Source organism: Protopterus annectens, chromosome 7.part0, assembly GCF_019279795.1.
Source record: "Protopterus annectens isolate FY-2018-M chromosome 7.part0, PAN1.0, whole genome shotgun sequence".
Taxonomy (NCBI): Eukaryota; Metazoa; Chordata; order Ceratodontiformes; family Protopteridae; genus Protopterus; species Protopterus annectens.
In genome coordinates, this window is record NC_056739.1 from 1,810,879,248 (window position 1) to 1,810,898,955 (window position 19,708).

The window sequence follows — 19,708 nt, forward strand, 5'->3', positions numbered from 1 at the left end:
TAAATAAATAAATAACCATTTCACTTAACAGAACTAACATGATTAACTCATTCATGTTGCTGGAGATATGGAAGTTTGTAATCTTAATTTCCAATAACTGCATCCGGAGTTTTTTGACAAAACAAAGTTATGCTCTCGCATTTTGAACAAATGTTCATATTTCTGGAAATATAAAACTAAAGAACTGTAAATGGCAAAGTGGTAAGTACAATCTAATAGCTACAGTGGTAGTATTCATTAGATTCTAGGTTTTAAACTGAATTTTGTAAGTCACAGTAAAATAAAAAAATACTTAAATGATTTTGCAAAATTTTTAAACAACTTACAATATCTCTGTAACCGATCAAGCTACATATATACTGTCCACAGCATTTTGTACATCCAGTTTTGAGCCTTCATATGAAGTTAAGCAGTTATGTCTGTGTCATCTGAGATATTTAGAAAAATATTAAAAGTTTGACAATATAAATAAGTAGTACATGAACAAAAAGTAATACCTCTTAAGCAGTAATAGTCAGAGATCAAATATTAATGCAGTTGTGTTGCTTATTATGTAAGTTTTAACAAGAAATCTTTCAAAGGCTTGTAAGTAGCATGGCTTTGAAATTATTGAGGCAAATATGAACTACCCTAAAGGCATCATTAGGATGTAAATCCAAAAATACTTGGTAGCATCATTAGGCTTTAATGAGAACATTTTCAAAATGAAAAATCTGAGTGTGTCATCATAATTTAATTGCTATCTAACATACAAGCATGTCGCTTCAAAAAAATGCAAAACATACTAACTAATCTGAATTATGCCATACTTGTAGGCAATCTCTGAACATTCTGTAGGTTCTTGACCCAGATGCACCAAAATCCTTGTCTATACATAAAACCTAACCATTTCCCCAACACCACAGTAGCAAATGTATAGCTTTTAAGACATTTATACACAAACTCCTCATAGAAGATGTTCCTTAAGCTTCCTTAAAAAAACATTGTCCATTGTTACTATGCTCATCAGTCATTGTCACAACTGAAATTGTTGGTTGTGCCCATTTATGTCTTCAGTAACCTTACCCCTTATTTCTCCATTAATTTTCTTAAACCTAACTCATCTAAATGATTCAAACCCAGAGTAAAATTATTTGACTCTACGTCAGACAAATAAACACCACAACACATTATAAAGCTATCAGCTGGCCCAATGATTTCTCCCAAATGCCTTCCACCTGTAGCTTGGGTATGGTGATCAAGGGTGACCATATATGTACCTTATATCTAAGTCTGCTAAGTGAAATTCTAGACCACACTAACATACAGTAAAGTCAAGAGTTTTAAAATAACTCAGAATTCACTTAATAAAGATAATTACCATTAACTGGAAAAAAAAAAAAACTTCTCCTTCATTTGAGGAATTTAAAAATCTTATTTTGACTGTTGGTCAAATTGACATGAAGACTATTAAAAAGAACTAAAAGAATTACATCATACCTGAATACTTGGATAATAGTAATGGAAACCTTGGATAAAATGGACAACATCACTAATTGATTTGAAATGATTTATACTACATGCAATTATTTCTTTCAAGATGACTAGACACCTTTGTAAATAGTTTTTTTTTTGGTTGTTATAATATCATTGTTGTAATTATCTTCAGTTTCAAACTTTCTGTAACCTTTATATATCAGGACTTGTATATTGTAATATCTATGTTATAAAAGTAGTGCAGTGAATACATAACTCAATAATCACAAAATAATCCTGTAAAATGCTGAATAAAGTATCACAGCTCAAACGAACCTCGTACAGAAGTATCTTTTTATTTTATAAAAACATAAAAAACGAACCACTCAGGTTAAGCGCTTTCATTTACCATATGCAGACTTCATCAGAACACCATTGTGGTAATCAAATCAGTTTAAATATTATTATATATCCAATGGGAATGGACAAACAATTAAACTTTTACATTACATATTCATGATCTAATGAATATTCACACTGCTAAAATGCATGCCGACTCTCTTAAAACTACATGTATTTTTATGCCATAATTAATAAAATACATAAACATTACAACTACCAAATACTCCCCAACACTATATCCTTCTTTATTAAAATAAATAAATAAATAAATATATATATATATATATATATATATATATATATATATATATATATATATATATATAAAATACTTAACAATGTGCAAAAACACATTTAATGATATAATCAAAAAAATTCAACATATCATATGTTCAATTATATTATGTATTCATAAAATACTCAAGAAGCTAGTGTTTAACTTTCACACTCTTACTTCCAGTAATGGCTTTGTGGGAATATAATCTTTCAAGCCAGGAGGCTTGGCTGCATTTAACAAAAGCTGCCATTTAACTTCCTTTTCCCCTAGTATGGCCTTAATATTCCCACGTATGAAGTTTAAATTGACTTGTTCAAGTATTCCAAATTTGAAAGAATGACACTCTTTCCTTCTCTTTCCCGGGTCTGAATGACAACTGCAATATAGCCTCCATCTTAAAGTACAAGAGTTACTTAAGATGAAGTGCTTAGTTTACTTTTATCTTGACATTTGGGATAAAGTATGTCTTTTTTACTTTCAGTATATTATACAATGTCAGTAGATACTGTTAATACGATTTAACAATTATTAAGAATTATTAACAATTGCACTATTATTATTATCATTACTAATAATTGTGATATTACTCATTGTGGCTTGACAAAATGTTGGTAAACTATGACTATTTTTATTTATTCGGTGACAAGCATTTGTTATTGTCAGATTGATAAGTTATTTATCTGTCTTTTAGGGTGTTTGGGTGTTTGAACACGTTTTGAAGTAACACCCATGTAAATCACCACTTTTAATTTTAATTTCATACTTATAGACATTTCCATTGCATTTTAAGAGTATCATCAGTTTTTAAAAATCTGATTTAATACCATTTACAATTAAAAATGTGGTTTCCCTTTAATTTGTAACTAGTTGAACTAGTCACATGCTCATGTGGTTTTAAATTATGTGGGTTTTTGATTTGTGACATGCTGAAGAAGCTTCCTGTTGTTACAGAAGCGAAAACGGTTTTTATTTTTTGCCTGAATAAAACACGTTACAGTTTTACTGGACCTTGCCTCTTTTGGACATCTTATTTCGTATTTTTGTTTGGCGTCTCTTTCAAGTGTATATTATGTATTCATAAAATACTCAAGGAGCTAGTGTTTAACTTTCACACTCTTTCTTCCAGTAATGGCTTTGTGGGAATATAATCTTTCAAGCCAGGAGGCTTGGCTGCATTTAACAAAAGCTGCCATTTAACTTCCTTTTCCCCTAGTATGGCCTTAATATTCCCACCTATGAAGTTTAAATTGACTTGTTCAAGTATTCCAAATTTGAAAGAATGACACTCACTGCTCATCTCAACGTGTCTATATAATGCATTATTATGGTTCTTTCTTCTGATACAATAGCTATGGTCATAAATCCTGTTTCTAAGTTGCCTGTCTGTCTTACCCACATAACAACTCAGACAATGGTCACACTTAGACAGGTATATGACATGCTGGGAATAGCAATTCCCTTTCTTAAACCATACCATAGTGTGATTGGTATTACCTAAAATAATTGTTCTCTCTTCCAATATGTCTTGGCACTGATTACAACGCCCACACTTCCTAGTGTACCCCTCACTCATATTGTACTTGATCAATGTGTTCCCTCTTTCAAATCTGTATTTTAAGTTGTGACCTGTCTTGTACACATACCTGGGATTTTTACCTAACTTTACTGCGGTGGTGGTGCTGCGGTAGCATTGTCGCCTCATAGCAAGACGTTGTCCCGTTCGATTCTCAGCTAGAGCGTCTTCTGTGTGGAGGCATATGTGAATGGGGTGTGCCTTCGTTGAAGGCTGTGCATCAGGGCTGGTAACCTGGTACGTAAAAATCCACTACCAATCATTAGCGGACCGGAGTTCCGCTGTGGTGACCCCTAACTGGGAAAAGCCAAAAGACACAAACAAACTGTGTACTATATCTTCACTTCTAATGATATTCCAGTTGTTACTTATGATATCCTTAACCTCCTTCAAATTTGGATTATACTGAACTATACATGCCCTCTTGTATTGTTTATCATAATCCTTGTCTAACATACCCATGTTCTTCTCTAAACCTACACCTAACAATGGTCTATATCTCTTCCCCAATTCATTTTTTACAAAACTAGTTACATCTCTTATAATGGGTCTGGGATATCCCCTTTCCTCAAATAGGGTACCTATATAATCAATTTCTCTTATCATCTCACTATACTCAAAAGTCATTCTGGCAGCCCTGATGCATTGCTTCTTTAAGATGCTCTTTTTTCTGACTGGCAGGATGATAATTAGTGTATTCCAGGTACTTTTTTTAGCTGATCTCTGCTGTTTAAGCGTAGGGCAGCAGCGAGCAAACGGGATTGGGGGGAAAATAAGAAAATAAACCTAAAATAAGCATTCTAACTAAAATCACTATTCTGCCATTATAGTAAATGGCAGGCAGAATACAACATGGCCAGTGAATAGTGGTTGCTAAATGGGCAGGCTCAGTGTGAGACATGTAACTATGCATTAGCAGGCAATCCTATGAAAATGAGGGGAATGACAGTAAATCCCAGATTTCCCCTGCATGCTAGTCAGCTCCCAACAGTGTAAGAGCAGGAATAGCTTGGTGCAAGCCTAGGAGTTAGCTGACATCATAGGGGGATGTGTCAGGCATACTGTAAGTTGATTGGAGCCCTGTGGCTCAGGTTTGCTCCTAGCTTAGCACAGCTAGGCAAGGGTGTGTGTCTGAGGCTGCCTAGCACTCTTTACATTGCATAAGTGGGTGTGTGCACTGCACACCAGTTTTTAAAGAAAAAAAAATTAAACCAGGAAATAGCAGCTCTGTGTACATTTGAGTACTGTGTTTATGCAGCGCGCCCCCAGGCTTAAACAGAAAGGCAATGGGAAGGGAAAACAGCATTACAAAGGTAATCTAGGAGAACTAGCATAGTTGGCAGGTGAAATATATCAGAATCAGCCAATTACACAGGCCGCAGACCAGCCCAGCCCAGAACAGTACTATAAACTATGCATACACCTTCCCCTATTTCCCATACTCTGCAACACTGGTGTATAGAAGCGGGGAAGTTTTAACAAACAAAACAACAAAATGTTAGGGGCTGCAATAGCTATCATACAACAACTTGTGGAAGAGGCTGAGGGTTGTGAGGATGTGAATGCTGTTGACTAACCCACAGTGAGGAGACAGAGAAGAATGTACAGACCCAGGGTAACCTACCAGGGGCTACATGAGCTGGAGATAGTGGAACGCTATAGGATGGACAGGGACCTCTTACAGGAAATTGTTGAACTGTGCCGGCCATGCCTGACACAAAGAACTAACAGAGGGGAACCCATCCCATTGGATACCAAGGTATGTGTAAGCCTAAGAATAGCAGCTACAGGTACCTTCCAAAGGCCAACTGGGGATATGATGGGGATTTCACAGGCATCGGCATCCAGGGTACTCCACCCGTTCCTGGATGCCATGTCAGCACATGCCAGTGAGGATGTATATTTCCCCAACACCCATGAGGAGTTGGCCAGCAATATGCAACTGTTCCACCAAATAGCAGAATACCCTGAGGTAGTGGGTGCTATAGACTGCATCCACATATGCATCAAAGCACCACCTGGTGAGCGGGGTATGGCCTTCATCAACCACAAGAACTTTGCCTTCATCAACTGCCAGGTTGTGTGCTATGCCCAGGGCATAATAATGAATTTGTGTGCTGACTGCCCTGGAAGCTATCATGATTCCCTCATCTGGCATCTGATGCAGCTGTACCACATATTTGCCAATGGGGACATCCCTTACAGTCACCTACTGGGGGATGCTGGATACGCACTGGAGCCGTGGCTGATGACACCCATCAGAAATGCATACACACCCGAACAAGAACTCCATAATGAAGCACACGCACAGAGCAGAATTATAGTAGAGCATGTGTTTGGGATACTCAAGTCATGGTTCTGGTGCCTGTACACATCCGGTGGAACCTTGCAGCACTCACCAGCTACATGTATCCAAATTGTCATCGTATGTGCCATGCTACACAATAGGATCCTGTAGAAACAGATGCAGCAGGAACAGCACGGTTAGGCCCACACAGCCCCCCACCACTGCCAAGGCCTGCACAGGCACAGAGTGACTCAGAGGAGGAACAACCTGAGCCTGCCCTAGTAGGCAGAAGGAGGCGTGCCCAGTATTCTCTGGCCTTGGCAAAGAGGCAACGCATAGCACATACACTGACACAGGAGGGACCCAGGGAATAACACCTCTCTCTGACTCTCACATACAGTAAAAGGGATGCCAAACATGACACTACCTGTGCTCAACCATGTGTAGGGAGTGTACTACGTATATCTGACATAGGCATCCCTGCAGCACCACCCTCAATACTGGGACACCCACAAGGTAAGTCACTCAACTTACCAATTACCAAATGGAGTAGAATGTGTTGTTACCTGTATCTATGGTATGGATGTGAGCATGCAAGTGAATCGGGTGGCTGAATGGTATGCCAGCAGAAAGTAGACACCTATAGTGGCACCATGAGATCTGTAACAAATACTGGTGTCACCATAATAGCCAATACTACACAGGGTGACAAAACCCATTGCAGGAAATGTGCTGGGACACATTTGTATCCATATGACTCACACATGCAAGTCAGGGAGGTTCACATACCCAACAATAGTCTCATCCAGCAGGAGAGGTGTAGACAAACACAAACAAAGGCTGTGCTATGGCCTCTGAAAGGAGCCTGTGGGTAACCCCCCAGGCCTACACGGACAGACTACAGCAGGTTAGGCAGTGGGATGTTAGTTCTGAAGGGTAGGAATTCAGAAACTAATATGTAGATCAATCAAAGCTAAGACCTGTAGTACACTGATATGCCTCTAGTCAGCATGATAGGTTAGAATACAGAATGAAATGGAGTACCTGACATACCAGTACAGTCATAGCAAATATGCACAAGTTTCAGGTGTGCCCCCATCCTACATAGAAATGTAAAAACAGTCAAGTGTGCCCCCCCAATCCTGTGTAGAAATGTAGTAACAGTCAGGTATGCCCCCCCCCCACAATCCTGAGCAGAAATGTAGTAACAGTCAGATGTGCCACACCGATCCTGTGTAGAAATGTAGAAACAGTCAGGTGTGCCCCCCAATCCTGTGAAGAAATGTAGAAATAGTCAGGTGTGCCCACCCCAATCCTGTGTAGAAATGTTGAAACAGTCAGGTCTGTCCCCTCACAGTCCTATGTAGAAATGTAGTAACAGTCAGGTGTGCTCCCCCCCCAACCCTACTTAGAAATGTAGTAACAGTCAGGTGTGCCCCCCAAACCTATTTAGAAATGAAGTAATGGTCTGGTGTGTCCCCCCAATCCGATGTACACAAGTTGTAACAGTCAGGTGTGACCCACCACAACCCTGTGTAGAAATGTAGTAACATGTATCTGTAGTTATAATACCAGAGGAGCACAGATGCACAGAGGTGGCCAAGGTAGCAGGATAGGTTGTAGCATTTGCACAATATGCAGGTCTGTGTGTGTTAGGATGGTGTGTGTTGCATATTGTGTAAGAGTGGTCAGTATGTACGCATGTTGAGGTAAGACCTGGTGGTCATTGTCCACTACTGCTGATGACAGGGACAAGCCCTCACAACTGCAGTGCCAAAGACAATCCCCACCAGTATAACACATGCTAGCAGTAAGCCATTGTAAATGTTTGGTGGTAATATGTGTCACCATCTGAAAGACTGACATGGCATGGCTGTTAGGCTAGATATACAAGCAGTACACAGGGGAAAGTACCCCAGACATACAGTATATACTGTGTCACTGTGACATGGAGACACCCTTGGAATTGTACATACAGGTATGCATCACAGTAACTGGTCCTGTAGTAGGGGATACCAGTGATATCTGCCCAAACACTTGCAGATCACAAAGGAGGTAGGACTGATGTATAGGGAAACAGCTGATGTACCTGCACATGCCAGCATAACTGGAATGCCCCATGCATATCTGTGTGTCAGATGCAAGTAGTGTCCATAGCATACATGCACCCAGCTCACTCAAACACCACCCACTGGTACCTCTCTGGTCATATCCCTGCTGTGGGGAATGGGTACAGTATGACCACACCTGTATATGGCAAGAGTGGAAGAATGCAGCATGCAGTGCAGGTGTCCTATGCAGGTGTGTCCCTAGCTGTAGGTATCAGCCTGCCAGCATCCACACCACCTGATCAAGACTGATAGAAGGTATTGGCATGAACACCTATCAAACCTACCCTGTCACCCCGGAGAATATACTGTATGGTGGTCTGAGACTGTAGGACTGACAGAATGCAATGGTCTGCCACATCTGGCCCGCAGCAACACCTACTGCCCCACAGGCCTCTGCCAAAGGTCTGTGTCTCACATGTACTGCCAATCCCTGTTATGTCATGGACAACCAAATAACAACATAACACACTCCACTCAAGCCATATCCAAGGTCATGTGGACAAACTACAGTAACATGTCCACCATGTCCCAATGCATGAACTGTGGACCAACACTAACACACACCTGTGATGGGGAAATATCCTTAGGGAAAGTATCAGAGAATGTATGCATAATGTATGGAAGAGGTTAGAAAAACAGAAGGGGGTGGGAGCATGGGCAGTATGGAATATGCAGGGTCCGACGCAAAGCTGTGTGCACACACTATCCCTGGCTGCAAACACATAAATGGGTGGCTACCCACCTGTCCATACACCACAATAGGGTTAAAGCCCTGACCCATGCCCCCTGCCTCTGGTTAGCCTGTGCAAATCTGTACAGCTGTGAGGCATTGCCAGAGCAAAATAAGCCCATACTGTCATGTTGATGAGTGTACAAGTATGGGATCCTCTGCCAGCACTGTACCAAGGTGCTGAACTGGATACACAGACCCAGCAGCAAGTGTCTGCAGCTCCCTCTCCAGAATGGCATAACTTACCATGAATATGTAGGTGTCTGCCTAGAATACTGGACACAGCTGCAGTCACCCTTGTCCCCCAAGACATCACTGTGAGTAAGAATATCTACCTGACAGCACATGAGGACAGAAAACATCACTGTGTATAACAGTATACATGTCTGAATATCTCTGCTAACAGCAGTACCATGCAGCTGAAGCAGCACAGACACAATCACCTACAGTACACACTGTCCCCTGCACAGTTTGTCCCCATATTGCCAATTGATTGACGGATACCCTGCAGAAACAGTTTGCTACCTGTAGGTATACAGCACAAAGGTCTGCACTGGAGTACAAACTACCTGGAACCAATCCACACATTCAATACAGAAGGGCATATTGGACATGCTCACACACAGAGAAATGAAGGCAATATACTGAAAGATTATACTGGGCATGCTCACACACTTTGTGCAGACACTCCTCAGTATGCACCACACATGCTTTGCACACATAGTGGATAGGAATACAGGCATATATCCAAGGGCAACACACTATAATAAGCCAAAATTAGATGTACATAGATGTGTGGAAGAGAGTGACTGTGACAAGGAGCCATCCATTATGAGGCCTGTCCCACCTAGCACACAGCCAAATGGCTGCAACCACATGAGGTTCAGATGTCACTCACAATAGACATTAGCCACCAGTATCTGTCAGCATTATGGACTATCTGGTGCAAGTGTTAGCTGTGCAACATGACTGTACTAGTAAGTAATCATCTAGCAGGTGTATACACGTACCTGTGGAATATAACCCTGTGTGTGCCCGCATGTGGTGTGTCAACCTCTAGATGAATGGGTTATGGCCCATGCACATACACTGCCCTCCCCATAGCCCAATTATGATAAGCCTGCTGAGGTCATCCACTTTGAAATACACCTTTGGGAAAATTGTAGCCCAGTAATCTCCATGGTGCATCCTATAACTGTGTACTGCTGTAGTGTGATAAACTAGTTAGGTATGAGTTCTAATCCCAGACATGGCACCTGTGTGTTTGTGTAGAGAGCAATGCTTTTTAGGCTAGTCACACTCACTACAAATCAAATGCCCTACTTTGGCAAGGTTGCTGATGTCATTCACTGTGAAATACACCTTTCAGAAAACTGTAGCCCAGTAATCTGTGTGGTGCATCCAATAACTGTGTACTGCTGTAGTGTGATAAGCTACTTAAGTAGGAGTTGTAATCTCAGACATGGCAACTGTGTGTGTCTCTGACTGTGTAGAGAGCAATGCTTTTTAGTCTAGTCACACTCATTACAAATCAAATGCCCTACTTTGGCAAGGCTGCTGATGTCATTCACTGTGAAATACTCCTTTTGGAAAGCTGCAGCCCAGTAATCTCCATGGCGTATCCTATAATTGCGTACTGCTGTAGTGTGATAAACTAGTTAGGTAGGAGTTAAATCCCAGACATGGCAAGTGTGTGTGTGTGTGTGTGTGTGTGTGTGTGTGTGTGTGTGTGTGTGTGTGTGTGTGTGTGTGTGTGTGTGTGCGTGTGTGCGTGTGTGCGTGTGTGTGTGTATGTGTGTGTGTGTGTCTGTGTAGAGATCAATGTTTTTTAGGCTAGTCACACTCATTACAAATCAAATGCCCTACTTTGGCAAGGCTGCTGATGTTATTCACTGTGAAATACATCCTGTAACAGCTTCATGCTGTAGGGTGATATAGAATTCTGGTAGGGATTCTATTTCCACACATGGCAGTTGTGGATGTTTTGTGTGTGTTTCTATGTCTGTGTAGGGATCAATGCATATTAGGCTAGCCACGCTCACTACACTACAAATGCCCTACTTTGGCAATCCTGCTGATGTCATTTATTGTAAAATACACCTTTGGGGAAAGAGTACGCCAGTAATCCCTGTGGTGTGTCCTATAACAGCTTCATGCTATAGTGTGATATAGAACTTTTGTAGGAGTTCTATTCTCACACATGGCAGTTGTGAAGGTTTTGTGTGTGTTTCTATGTCTATGTAGGGAGCAATGCATTTTAGGCTTGTCACACTCACTACAATTCAATTGCCCTACTTTGGCAATCCTGCTGATGTCATTCACTGTGAAATACACCTTTGGGGAAGGAATACTGCTGTAATCTCTGTGGCTAGTCCTATAACTGCATAGTGCTATAGTGTAATATACTAGTTAGGTAGTAGTTCTAATCCCACACATGACAGGTGTGTGTATGTGTGTGTGTGTGTGTTTGTCTGTCTATGTTTGTCATTCATATCCTGTGTGGAGGTGGGTGTGACTGTATAACAACCACACTCAATATGAAATGGGTTTTGCAAACTTCTTATATTGTGGCCCTAGTATATATCACAATGTCCACCATACAGGGATAACAGATGTGAAATAGCCGAGAAGCTTGAATGCAAATCCATACCCCCTGCATGTGACATCAAGGCCAGCTGAACAATGTTAGCAACTCTTTTATTACCTAAATGGTGACTGGAAGGTGAATACAACCCATGTCTCTCTCTCTCACACACACACACACACACACACACACACACACACACACACACACACACACACACACACACTTGCCTAGGCAACAGCCACTATGCTGGTAATACCCTGCATATTGCCCACTGATAGTAACCATGGTGTGATTTCAGTGGGCTACAGAGGGCATGGCACCCTGTCCATCAGTCCAATAGGCACATACATGCCAACAGTGCACCTACCCCATGTTCCTCACTGGACACCTGAAACACTTTTGGTGCCATCAAATGTGACCCACAAAGGACATACCATGCCTGAAAAACATGCCCTGTATGGACAGATGCCATTGACACCAGGGAATACCAGTATCATGTTATCAATGCTGGTGCAGGGTCAATCTGCTGTCCATTAACAGTTCCCGCCACATGAGGCCAGGACTGGCACATCTGATGATAACGATATGTGTACACAACATGGGACAGACATCCCAGGTACAGTTCCACATGTCACTGTACATGCATGTGGGAAGTGTGCACATCCCAGACACTGTCCATTTCATGGACTAAGGAACACATACATGGCAAGCAATGCACAGCATTGGCCACACACAATAGTCACCCAGGTGACTGGAAGGTGAATACAATACCCACCTGTGTGGGCAAATCAAGACACTACACCCCTGAGCCACAATGCAGACCATTGTCATGTGGCCTGATGCCAATGTATACCCATCACCTAGCCTTGTATAGCCATCTGGCACAGTTGACCACTACACACCTCTGAAGCAATGCATCCATGCATGTCAGTACTGACACTCTGTGTCTGTGTGTGTGTTGTATGAGTGTATGACCACAATCACATTTACTACAACCCCCATTGGCATACTGAAGCATGTTGTCTGATGTCAGACACCTCCACATACCCTTTACCCATATAACCTCCGTATAATCCCTGTGGTGCATGTGATACCTGCACAGTACTGTATTGTGGCAATCTCACTAGTGATGAGCTGCATTCCTGGCCCTGCCAAGTGTGTCAATGTGTGTGCATCCCTGTGAGAGTGTGGCTATGTTGACGCTGACACCTGTTCATGTGGAGAGGCACATGTACTACACCTACCATATAGCTACCATATCCCTGTTGCAGAGGTCAATCACTATCACCTAATTTTTGAGGGCATCTCAACATGTAATCTATGTGGCACATCCAATAACTGCATAGACATGTGATAGCACTACATAGTCATCAGGGGTTTGATACCCTGTACTGATAGGTGTGTGACGCAAACATGCTTAAGTTTTACTCTCCCACCCCTCCCTGAATTTTCTTTTCCTCTGTCTGTCTCTCTCTCTCTCCCTCTCTGGTGAATGTGGAGACTTACACCTGGTTTGCTTAGGCAGCAGCATCTGTATTTTAAGTGATGCTCATGATCAGCTGATAGCCTCTGCAGGAATTGCACCCTCCTCTAGCTGATTGCATGTGGAACAGCTGTGGTAACATTCCCATAGCAAATTGCATGGAAATACACTCCAATATCTATGAACATCATGCTGGTGTTGAGCCTTTCCATTCACTGTGAGCAGGAACTCGATCTGTTGTTTGGCAAATAGCATCTCAGATGGATTGGGGAATTACCTCTAACAACATACACTGTGGAAACAGGCCAACACATAGGAGGGTGATGTGCCTGACCTGACTACAGACTGTAAGTGCTGTTATACTGCATTTGTAGTAATATTGGTTTAACAGGGTGTATGTGGCTATGGCTGTCCTACATGTTTTAATACCTGCCATGTCAGTGCTATGTTTATGAGGAAACCCCCATGTGTAGGGTCATCTGCAGACTGGGCAGTGTGTGGTGCCATTTGTTTCATGTGTTACCCACAGAGCACCTATCTGTGAACTGCAGAAGGTAGTGTGAGGATTGCAGTCTGTAGATGGTGACAGCCGTGAGAGTTACTGACTTCATATCCCTCACAGGACATATATTGCAACAAACCCTGTTACAACAGTAAATGTATGAGGTTATCACAGCAACATGTCAATATTGGCCCTGTGAATGTGCCTCCAGCCACAACTCTGTCAACCTTTGCACACATGTCATGCAGTAAGAGGTGCATATGTGCTGTACACCATAATAAATGACATCATATCTGACAAGCCAGTGAGATATCAGACTGCTACACATGTTACGTATAGTAGAGGTTATTTATGATGACATAACCTGGACATTCTATGGTTGTGTGTACAGTACTGAGGTCTGTGTACTTATGGTGATTGTCAACAGTGTGTGTTTTTTTTAATATGTACCTTGGCCTGTGTACAGACTGTGGTAGATGTCATTGTTCTTGGTCCTGGTGTATCTGTTGTTATATGCTGCTTCACTGTATGTTACCCTATTGGCTTACATGTTTGTAGGGCCAAACACACACATGTCCCATACCACAGACAGGCATCGGACCACAATGTGTAGCGGGCCAGTATATGTAGGGCTAGTGTGTGAGTGGCACATATGAGGATGGTGTTGAACAGATAGTCCATATACTGTAATATTATGCTAGCTTACCATATGTGGCTGTGTCTGTGTTTACACTGGTTGTGGTTATGCACTTTCACACAGGTGTCTGTTACTCTGTGCTGTGACATGCCTGTAGAGCCTGCTATATATGCAGGTACATGTGCATTCCCCCATAGGCAATGTTGGCCAGTATTGAGCCAGTATATCTGTAGCCTGCACAGTGCTTTGTTACATGCCTAGCAGCTTAGTGTATTTACTCAGTGAGATGTCATGTCCAGATACTTGCCAGATGTACTGCTGCCAGGCCACCATAACACTCATGTATGCCAGACAAAGCAGTGGGATGCAGTACAGATGTATGTCAGTAACTAGTGGGTAGTATGTGGCCATGGCACCTCTGTACCAGCGGTTCTTATGTATGTATCAGGACAGACAGGGGTGTGTAAATCCATAACCTATGGGGGCAAATGTATACCAGTAGGTACGTGTTATACCCATCTACATGGCTGCTAACATCCACATTGTTAGGCTTGGTCTACATGTCTTGCACTAAGGGGTTCTGTATATACCTCTGAACTGTCCAGAGTGTGTCAGACTGTCCACATATATTGGCCAATATCTCTGCTGTAGTCCACAGGAGAATTACTGTGCAAGCAGTAGTACTGTGCTATGATGTCCTTAGGATGTCTGCCAGTAGCCAATGGCACACATGTTAAAAGCAGATGTGACCTCCCACACACACCATGCCTGTGAAGACAATCACTATTACAGTAGCAATAGTCTAAAAATATACCTGCAATACATACCTGACATACACTTGTACTACAAAGTTGGGACTATAGGGGCTGAGGTAAGGCTCCACTCCATGTTCAGGACATATGGTGAGCATATATGTATATATAATTATTCGGATATCTATATAGATATATACACATACATATCAACATACATAGATGAATATGTATATGGACATAGATATACATATACACAGTCAGATATATACATATACAGAGCAATATATGTCTACAAACATACAGATAGAGATACATATGCACATATACGTATGGATAGTAGTAGGTATATCAGAATAGATATGTGTGCACATATAGTTATAGATATCGACATATATACCAACATAGTTAGGCATATCTGTACACATAGGATGTGCATGCATATATAGCTATATAGACATATATCTATCTATATAAATATATATATATATATATATATATATATATATATATATATATATATATATATATATATATATATATATACACATATACATATACATATATCTATATATACTATCTAAATATACACATATCTATATATACATAACATAATAGCGGATGTTTAGAAGCGTGAAATTCAAAACCTCGAATACCGGAGGTTTTCTATTTCACGATTCTAAAGTTCCGTTATGGCCATGTATTCAGGTAAGTGTGTGTGTGTGTGTGTGTGTGTGTGTGTGTGTGTGTGTGTGTGTATTTGTGTCTGTGTGTGTGTGTGTGTGTGTGTGTGTGTGTGTGTGTGTGTGTGTGTGTGTGTGTGTGTGTGTGTGTGTTAAGGGGTTTAGGTAGGGGCTGTGGTGTTTGTCAGTGTGTTTTGTTGCTGTGATGTGTGTGTGCGGAGAGAAAGTAGCTTGTGTGGTGGTGTTTTGTGTGTGTTTGTATGTAGTGTGACCCTGGCATGAGAATATTAAGTAGGGGGGTGTGGGGGGTGCATGGGTGCTTGGCCCTCTGCTTTCATGTAGTAGAGTGATTGTGTGTTTGTGTGGTGGATGGTGTGTGTGTGTGTGTGTGTGTGTGTGTGTGTGTGTGTGTGTGTGTGTGTGTGTGTGTGTGTGTGTGTGTGTGTGTGTGTGTGTAGTAAAACCTCGAAATTCAAAACCTCCAGTATTCGAGGTTTTGAATTTTGCGGTTTTCAGTTTTCGTTGTTTTGTGGATTCAACTTCTTGGGCTCGAGATACTGAAATTCGAGATTTCAGTATTTCGAGCTTCTGAACTGAATCCATATATATATATATATATATATATATATATATATATATATATATATATATATATATATATATATATCTATTATAAATATATATGTACATATGAAGTGATGTACACTTGGCCATATATATGTTGCACTATACAGATTTGTATACAGACATGTGTATGAGTATACATGTGTATGTACATGTGGACATATATAGACCAATTATATGTATATAACCATATTCCTGTCATGTGTAAACCTCACGGTCGTGTATACCCTCCCAGATGTGTCTCATGATATGTTTCTGCTATGTGTATGTTATGATAAAACAACATATGTGATGCAACAGTCATATTAATAACAATGACTACACAATTTTGGAACTAAAGGAAATTGTTCAATACTACTCAATATGTGTATTGACAGCTATATTGGTAAAACAACAGCTGTCTTCACAGTGGTCATGGCATAGTGGTTAAGTGTTGTGACTTTAGTGTAGTGGGTCCTGGGTTGAAGACCTGCAAGTGCTGTTCATTTTGCTGCTGGCAGAACAAGGGCTGTCGGATACAGAGTGGTTAAGGCAGTTTTGAGTAGCTTTAAACGCGTTTGCATGGGTTTGCGTGTAGCTAAGTGGTGCTGAGATATGTGTAAACATACAGGCTTTACTTACCAGAATGCAAATCAGCTCAGCTGTTATATTGCAGCCATGCTGATACTTGCTAAGCATGGCTTAGCCCTGGTAACCAGGTCACACCACCCAGTCTGATAATCTGTAATAAGGGTATGTAATGCCATGTACATTACATGCACCTATGTGCTGTCATTACAGTAGCAAGGGGTGTGAGTGTCATGTGTGGGATACAGAAATATATGAGGCCTGTACAGCACTGTTATCCATGTGAACGTGCAATATAGGCCAGGGTACTTGCTGTCGCAGTGGCATGTAGTGTATCGTGGCAGTACAACTGTTGACAGTGTTTACCCAGGCAAAACGCAGAGTGCTAAATGTAGTACTGACAACAGGCACACCTGTGGGCATAGCTGGACACTGAGGCCTCCCTGTTCCATTTGGAAGGAAAGAGAAGAAAAGTTGGCATTAAGTGATCCCTTGGCAGGTGGTCATAATGACAGTTCGGGCAGGTATGAGGAGCTTGAGAAAGCTATGATAAAGGAGGTCACTACCTTTTATGACCTCCGGTTATTGGAGAGGTACATCAGCTCCAATATCACACTGAGAGGTCTCCGAGTGGAGCGTCTTCCAGCGTATGAGTTCACAGAGGATGAGGCGGACTTATCCTCTGAATGGAAAGCCATCTCTTTAAAATGTACATTGAGTTGGCTTGGCGTTCTTGTCAAGAGAAATGAAAGAGCACTTGACAAAATCCATTCCTCTATTTTGCAACTGCAAAAAGGGTTAATAGAGGAAAGTTCAGAAAGTATTTTTGAAAAAAACATGATTGACATTAAAAGCAGAGTCGCGAAGGTAGAGGGGGAGGTAATTGAACGCAAAAGAAAGAAGTTTGTTCGTGACATCAAAGACCATGAATCTGGGAAAATATTTTCATGGCAATACAGCTTTAAGAAGGGGCGCAATGTGAGATGCATAAGCAGAGGAGGCGCATTAAGAGACTCGTCAGTCTCTTCAGCAGAAACGGATTCCACTTGCAGGAAAAGCGTTTCGTTTGAAGATTTAAATATGGAGCAGGCCTCTGTTTCTGGTCCAAACGGAGGGGTGAATAATTCCAATCAGAGCCCCACACAAAATAAAGGGCAGGGCTGCCGCTTTCAGGGAAAGGGCAGAAGGAGATGAAGTTTTATTTTTCAATGATAGAGCTTTCAGAGCTCTTGAACCTGGACTCAATCTTTGTCGTCCATTCGAACAGGGACAAACTTACATTTCCAACACGAATTCTGATAGAGGTGAGAACTTTTGTATAGTGAACTTATCTGATTTCGTTGTTTCAGATAACATCAGAAGTGTGCTTTACAAAGGCACCAAATTTGTTCCTACGAGGTTTCCGACTTTGGCGGATATATTATTAGAAGCAAAAGCAGGCATTTAACAGCGTTTTTTGCAAACAGATTTGAACATTTTGACGTCAACCCATCAGATTCTGTTGTAGACAGCACATTAATGAACATGTCTCTTTATGAAAATGAAATGATAGATATTGGTGTGGAAGACGAAAGTTCTTTGTGTTTTTCTGTTTTTGAATTTAACACTGGTTATGGTAAATTGGATGTCTCCAAAGTCCCCTATCAAAGCAATTTTGTTCCACAAAATGTGAACGTGGCTATTAATGTTTTTGAAAAAACATTGCTGAGGGAATTAGCAATTGAACATAGGAAATTTATTATGGGCAAAAAAATGTATAATTTGAACAAAGATGAATGGTTGGCACTGAATAGTCTGAGGGGGTCCAACAGACAGTATGTATTTACTCAATCCGACAAGGGAGGTAACTGGGTTATTTTGCCCAGAGAGAAGTATAACTCCATAGCTTTAGGAGTATTAATGGAGGTTAATACATACACTCGTTTGACTTCAAATCCTATTAAAGAATACAATTCAATGTTGCTGGAATTATTAGAGAGAGGTGAACGGCTGGGGTTTTTTACATCAACAGAAGTAAGGAAGTTATATATTAAAAATCCAAAAAATGTGAGATTTTTTATTATTCCTAAGTTACATAAAGATGTCTGGAATCCACCTGGCCATCCCATTGTTTCTGGCAAGGGTGCTTATTTACAGAATATAGGAATTTTTTTGGACTCAGTGTTAAAATGTCATTTATCTAGGGTTCCAGCTCATGTAAAGAATACCAGGGAAGTTTGTATGGAGGTAAAAGACATTAATTGGGAACATGATTTTTATTGGGCTAGCGTTGATGTTAAATCCCTGTACACAAGCATCAATAGAATTTGGGGGCTTGAAGCGATTGGCAAGATGTTGGGTGAAGGACCTAGGACTCATTACATAGTTGGTCTCTTGGAATTCTGTTTAACACACAATTGCTTTGAATTTGAGGGTAGTTTTTTCCTACAGAACGAAGGCACAGCAATGGGGGCTCCATATGCGCCCTCGTATGCAATTTTATTCATGGCCAATTTTGAAAATTCATTCATCTATCCAAAAAACATTTTTAAGAACAATGTGGTGAAATACAAGAGATTCATTGATGACCTCTTGTTTTTGTGCAAGGGGGATCCGAGTGATTTCAAGGATTTCATCTGTGAAATGAAGGATAATCCATGGGGTTTGGATTTCATATATTTGGTAGGTAGAAACAGCATTCAGTATTTGGATATTGAATTGTATGTTGGGTCTGATAACAAAGTGCAATATAAACCCTTCCATAAAGCTACAGCAGCCAATAATTTTTTACATGCATCTAGCATGTATAGCAATTGTCTCATAGACTTCCTTCCACTAGGTGAGTTTAAATGAATTGCGACCAATACTTCAGAATTGGGAAGGATTAATGGCGAATTTAATAAGATTGAGACAAAGCTTAGTACAAGAGGCTATTCCAAGAAGGTTATTAGGACAGCTAGGGAGCATGTTGAATATGACTTGGGATTGAGGGGTTCATATAGGAAAAGGCCTAGACATGGAATGAATTATTCAAGGGACATTAGGGGCCAGATTTCGAG